Here is a 6705-nt window from a genome sequence, read left to right as displayed (position 1 = left end):
GAGGTGGGCGGCAGCAGCTTTTTGAGGCTCATTACCGCCCCCTTCTGTATGGGGGTGTGATATAAAGCTAACGGCCTCCTATTTTTCTTTTTTTATTAGTGTCATTTCGGACATGTCCAATTCCACAGAAACCTACTATAATTTAAAAATATTAATAAAAATTAAAAAAAAAAAATAAATAAATAACAAGAAAAATCTGTCTTCAACTGATTCAAAATGCTGCAGAAAGAGTTCTGAGTAGAACCAGCAGGAGAGATCACATCAACCCAATTTCAGCTTCATTTAGGAGAATTTAGCACTTACGTCCTTCTGAGAGTCAGACTTTTTGATTAACTTCCTGTTAAAATCAGGAATGTTTCTGACTTTTTCTCAGTGCATGAGAAAAATGTCTCAGTGGGGTCACTGACCCCTCACATTCTCAATGGGGTCATGGTGTTTCTGAGGAAAGTGTTGAAGAAGCATTGCTCTGGCTCAGCTGGTGTCATGGGAGTGATGAGGATCTGAAGAGTCAGTCTAGTCTGTTACGCCGGTAAAGTTTGGCGGTGTGAACGCAGCTTGAGAGGTTACCCCCCTCCGTGAAACAGGTTAGAGTTAAGGCTGAGTTACCTTCCTCTGTGAAGAACCAAACGCAAACTTCCTGTAGAGATATAAGATTTCCAGTAGAGACATTTTTAACAAATTAAAACACACACACATGCACACACACACGCACACACACACGCACACACACACAGTCTCATATTTCTATCCTGTGGGGACCTTCCATTGACTCCCATCATGTCTAGCCCCTAACCCTGACCCTTACCCTAACCCTAACCCACACCACAATAAAGCCTAACCCTAAAGAAATGTTTTTGCACTTTTACTTTTTTCAGTAACAACAACATGGTCAAGAAACAGTGTTTCTCCTACTTAGGACCGGAAAAGGTCCCACAAGGCACGTCGTTCCACGTTTTGCTATCCTTGTGGGGACATTTGGCCCCAACAAGGATAGAAATACGAGAACACACACACACACACACACACACACACACACACACACACCACACACACACACTTTGTATAAATAGTTGACCTAAACACAACACCCCAAAAACTATATTGCACTTTAGAAATTTCTGATATTTTACAAAAAAATGTCTTTACTGATATGACTATTTTTGTAATCTGCTTATTATTTTCTTGATTGTTCTCTCAAATATTGTGGCAGTGTTGTTCAGTCCCTCTTGACACTTCATGCTGCGGATGGTGCTTGTTTCATATGCTCACCCTGTGATGTTTTCTGTCATTTGACTATAACAGTCAACAGCTTGTGTGTACAAGTATGTTCATCGATTTGTTTCCAGTGTGTCTCTAAAATTGTGTTTCTTTCAATAAATGCTTTTGATGTGTGGTATGAGCGTGCCTCAAGTGAAATAATTAACATTTTAAATAAAAAAATTAAAACATAATTAAAGTGGCAATAGAAATTTTGGCATTTTCTTTAGGTAGAGGAGAGAGAGAGAGAGAGAGAGAGAGAGAGAGGGAGGAGAGGAGAGAGAATAGGAGAGAGAGAGAGCGATCGGGAAAACTCAGAGTTGCCTTCTTCACGGTGACAGACTCAGAGTTTGTGAAACGACCCCATGTGTGAGAACCGGAAATGGGAGGATGATTTGTGTGGAGCGCGTGTGGCGCGTCGACTGTGGAGTATTAAAGCCTCGCAGTGAGTCTGGAGTTGGCCTCTGCAAACCTAACATCCCAGCGGAGTCACAGTCGAGGTGGGTCTGCTGTTAAAATCATTATCCTGATTGATTGTCACAACCAAAGTGTGGTCAACCGCCATCTGTTCTGTGAAGCTTTGTAATTCGTTTCTCCACGAGCCAAAGCACTGAGCACCTCTTCGCTGCGTCATTCACCGTATTTCCGCTCGTATCGGTCCGAACGTCGACCTGGTGTGGCCGAGATGCACGCTGTTCATCATGACTGGCCGCCTGGCGAGGCTCTGCGGGGCTCGGCGCCGCTCGGTGAGTGCAGCTTATTACGGGGCTGGCCGCGTCCCTGGTTGGGGACCCAGACCCGTGGGTCGGGACCTGGTCGGGACCCGCTGGCTGCAGCTGTGCTGAGCAGCAGGGCCGATGGAGCTGGCTGGAGTGGCTGGAGTGCCAGTGCGGCGGCTCGGAATGAGGAATCCTTGCTTCATCCTACTCCATTTACAAAGCTTGGTAATTTGTTTTACTGATGGTGTTTTATGGTCTGTTCCCAGCATGTTAAACAGTCCTTTAATTAACTGACTGCACACGGTACTGCAGACTTGGTCTTATGAAAATTAAACTGAGATGCACAATTGGCCAAAACACACTGAATCACTTAACTGGTTTAAAGGCATAGTTCGGGATTTTTGACAGGAGTCTGTATAGCATCCCCATCAGCAGTGTTGTGCATTCACACAGACTGACCCCTGACCCCTGACCCCTGACAGCGTCCAGTGAGCAGAGATCCTGTCTGGTTTAGGTCCAGAGGAAAGTAGTCTGGCAAGTTTGCTGGGGTCCCGAAAATAAAGCGTTTTTCTTCTCAAACCAATATGTGTTTGAAAGAGTGATATATTTGCATTACAAACTGTTGGTGAAAAAGTCAGACCTCGTAAACACTTGGCACTGTTTTCTCTCCCTTCATATCACTGTGCGCCGCCTCCAGCTGCAGGCAGCCGTGCTGGTTTCACTTTGTTTACTGCTAGTAAAGAGCTAGCTAGCTCTAACTGTTAGGATCTCCGTGCCGGGGGCAGGTCACTGCAGCAGCTGCTGGATGGCCTTAGTGTGTATTAGGTTGACGCAGATGTTTTCATCAAATCAAACCACACAGAAGTACATCTGCAAGCATACTAAAGCGTTTAATTCCATGTGCACCTGCTTGGTGTGCACATCTCCCTCACACATGGCTTCAATGACTTGGATATGAGGTTCCATTTGTGTCAAAAAAAGTACATGTGATATGTGTCGATGTTGGTCTATGTTGTTGCTATGTGTACTTGGCTGATGTCTTGTGTTGTTGCTTTATGTATATGTGTATGTATATGTTGCGTATGCATTTGCTGCACATGTGTTTGCTGCATATGTGAATATTGTAAATGTGTTTGTTGCATATGTTGCACTCATATGTGTTGTGGTCTTTACTCACTGATTTGCCCTCTGCTGGTGGCTTATGAAGTTGTCTGCACATGTGTTTGTCTTCTGTGATTGGCTCATGTCGTTGCTCTCTGCTGTTGGTCTATGTTGTTGGTCAGCCTGATCGCTGCTCTCGTCATTAATCGCTGTTAAAATTAGCCATACGTGATCCAATTTTTAATTTGACATTACGAAAAATATTGGTCTTTAATAAAAGGTTTAAAATGTTTCAATTTTAAAATTTTTGCCTCAGGCATTAATCAGGGCACCTAAGAGGTCCTAACAAAAATGGTATCGGCTGATGATGAGCATAGTTATTTTTCTAAATCAGTATAAATCAAGGAGTTCGAGTCACTTCAATGCAGACACGCGCAGTTAATGTTTTTCTAATGCTTTAGAACAATAAATACGCTCATCAGCCCGATACCGTTTTTGTTAGGACCTCTGAGGTGCCCTGATTAATGCCTGAAGCAAAAACAATTTTAAAATAGAAAACTTTAAAACCTTTTTTTATTTAAAGGCCATTATTTTTCTTAATGTCGAATTAAAAATTGGACCACGCATGGTTCATTTTAACAGTGATTGATGACGAGAGCAGAGATCAGGCAGACCAACGACATGGACCAACGACATGGACCAACAGCAGAGAGCGACGACATGAGCCAATCACAGAAGACAAACACATGTGCAGACAACTTCATAAGCCACCAGCAGAGGGCGAAATCAGTGAGTAAAGACCACAACACATATGAGCGCAACATATGCAACAAACACATTTACAACATTCACATATGCATCAAACACATGTGCAACGTCCACATATACAGCTAACACATATGCACCATAAACATATACATAAAGCAACAACACTTGGCAAAAACATTAATCCCATAGACATCAGCCAAATACACATAGCAACAGCATAGACCAACAACATCGACACATATCACATGTGCTTTTTTTTGACACAAATGGAACCTCATACTTGGAAATTCATCTGTGGATGATCTTGAGTGGGTTTAGTGCAATGCCGTTTGAAAGTGTAAACGTCACGTCAGTGCAGTAAAACTTTTCTGCCTTGCTTAGAACGCTGCAGTTCTTTGTAATTCTGGATCAAGCATGAATATTGTTGCTGGTGGCGTACCTGCAGTTTCCTCATCAGCATTCCAGTTCAGAGATTTGAATGTGTTTCTGAAAGCCCTTGACTCATGAGTCCTCTTATGCCTATCCATGATACAGCCCGTTTGGTCAGCGGCATTAGATGTGAGGGTATCACTGTCTCGTTTAAACATTACTCCATGTTACTCGAATACTTTGTTGCCCCTGCTTCACTGTTTTAAAGATGATCTCGGTACACTTGAAAAACTGTGGATATCTTGTAGGGCTGCCATGATTGGTCGATTAATCACGATTGTCGACTATTAAAATCATCTGACTAATTTAATAGTCGACAAGTCTTTTTTTTAATTGTTTTTGTCTCGAAACTGCCGCGCACCTTCCACTGCCGCGTCTGCCTTTCTGTATTTAAAGCTAGGGTAGACGATGTTGTCCAACAGCACTTTTAGTCATACTGAGTGAAACGCTCCCTGCCCCCTGGGAGAAGTCAATACATTATGTGGACGGAAAAGGGTGCGAAAAAAATCTGACCACTGTAGCGGCCACAGGACAGTAAAAACTCTGACCAAGCATAAGGCGTGGACCGCTGTTAAGGAACCAGTCAAACCCCTTCGCCGTTCTACCAGCCCCCTGCGCGTACATTTCAATGGCGTGCACTGGCCCTGGTTCAGAGCGAGCGTGCGCGCGCGTTGCCAAGGCGCTCTCGCCGCTCATGTGAAAAATAGAAGGAAGCCGAGCGGCGCGCTGCGCTCCTATGCGCGTTGTGTGCGGCAGTCAGAAAGGTTCATAACATTGGAAGCGATCACAAACTCTGTGTGAGCGGCGCTTCCGCGTCCAGTGTGTTCGCTGCCAACAGGAGCTCCTCCAATGGGGTGGGAGCTGGGCGGAGCCTTGGGAGATGCTACATTCGTGCTACTTGCTAGTTTTCCAAGATCGTCGACCCTAGCCCACACATGCGCAGCCGTGTCAGCCGCGACGACACCAGACTGGTGTCATGGCCGCCCGGCAGCAGCGGAGCTCCACAGTGTGGGAGCATGACAAGAAAACCTCAGAGAAAAGTGCACTGCAGCATCTGCAGGACAGAACCGGCCTTCCACGGCAGCGCAACTGCGATGGATGAGCAGCCGAAACAGAAGCACGTCGTGGCTCGTGACAACGATGATTGACCGTCGTCTCGGTAAGCTAATAATATTAGCATAGAGGGCTAACTTGCTATTTACTCATAGCTGTCAATGTTAACATTAGCGGTGATGATTTGATTCATTAGCTGCCTTTAGCACACATTTCATGCTTTCTGTAACGTTCTAACAGTGATGTGTTTTAATAAGAAGTGATGTCGCTGATGTTTTCTACCGTTATGTTTCAGAGCTTCACCCCGTCGGAGCGGATTCTCTCTGCAGCAGAACATCTGCTCCCAAAAGAGAGCAGCCTGTCTCCAACATGTAGAAATGCTGACTGTCCTGGCTGTGAACCAGAGCCCTGTGGAGTTTGGGATTATAGAGTCAGAGTGGAATAAAGTTGTATACAGTTGAGCACTGGACACAAAATGCACTTTTGTTTTGAGTCAGTGAGACGAAAACTTCAATAATTCCTTGGTTACTTGATGCCAAACACAAATTAAGAAAAAAAAAAAAATTAACATTAAAGCTAGGGTTGGCGATCTTGGAAAACTAGCATGTAGCACGAATGTAGCATCTCCCCAAGGCTCCGCCCAGCTCCCACCCCATTGGAGGAGCTCCGTTGGGAGCGGAGACGCAGAGACGTTCCGCGCGCAGTGCGTGCGGTGCGCGCAGCACTTCCGCGTCCAGTGCGTTCCTGGCGTAGCCTGTCCTCAGCGCTTCGTTTCTTCGTTTTTCTTTATTTGCTCTATGCCAAGTATGGCGCACTCACCGGTAAGTAAAGCTCTAAACATTCTTCTCCGCCATTCTGCAACGACGCTCCGTCCTTCTACGCGCACTGAATCAGGGTCGGTGCACGCCATTGACATGTACGCGCAGGGGGCAGGTCGAACGGCGAAGGGATTTGATTGGTTTAAAAAAAGGTGTCCCGTCAAAACGATTGGTTGCTGTTTTTCCCATTTTACTCCTGCTGTAGATAGCGGATATTTTCCAAAACTACTTTAAGAACACGCTATGAATCGTTTCCCATCAGGTCATAAAGATCATTTTAACCAGTATTTAAAAAAATGTATCTCATTCAAATCGCCAACCCTCGCTTTAAGGATTAATTTTTGTGTTGTTTAGGCAAGTGCCTTTTCCTTATTTTACTCAAGTATTTGCACTTTATGGTACACAGTTAAACAAGTGTTTGTTGCATATTTCAGTAAAGGTTTAATGAACTCTGATCTGAATTGTCTTTATTTTTAGTTAGAATATACCTTAAACACTTAAAAGCTGAAATTTAATTGTGACTATATAAGAGCAGCTTCATGGTGGTGCGATAAACTATG

This window comes from Salarias fasciatus, chromosome 17 (genome assembly GCF_902148845.1).
Source record: "Salarias fasciatus chromosome 17, fSalaFa1.1, whole genome shotgun sequence".
Taxonomy (NCBI): domain Eukaryota; kingdom Metazoa; phylum Chordata; class Actinopteri; order Blenniiformes; family Blenniidae; genus Salarias; species Salarias fasciatus.
Note: the sequence above shows the minus strand (reverse complement) of the source record.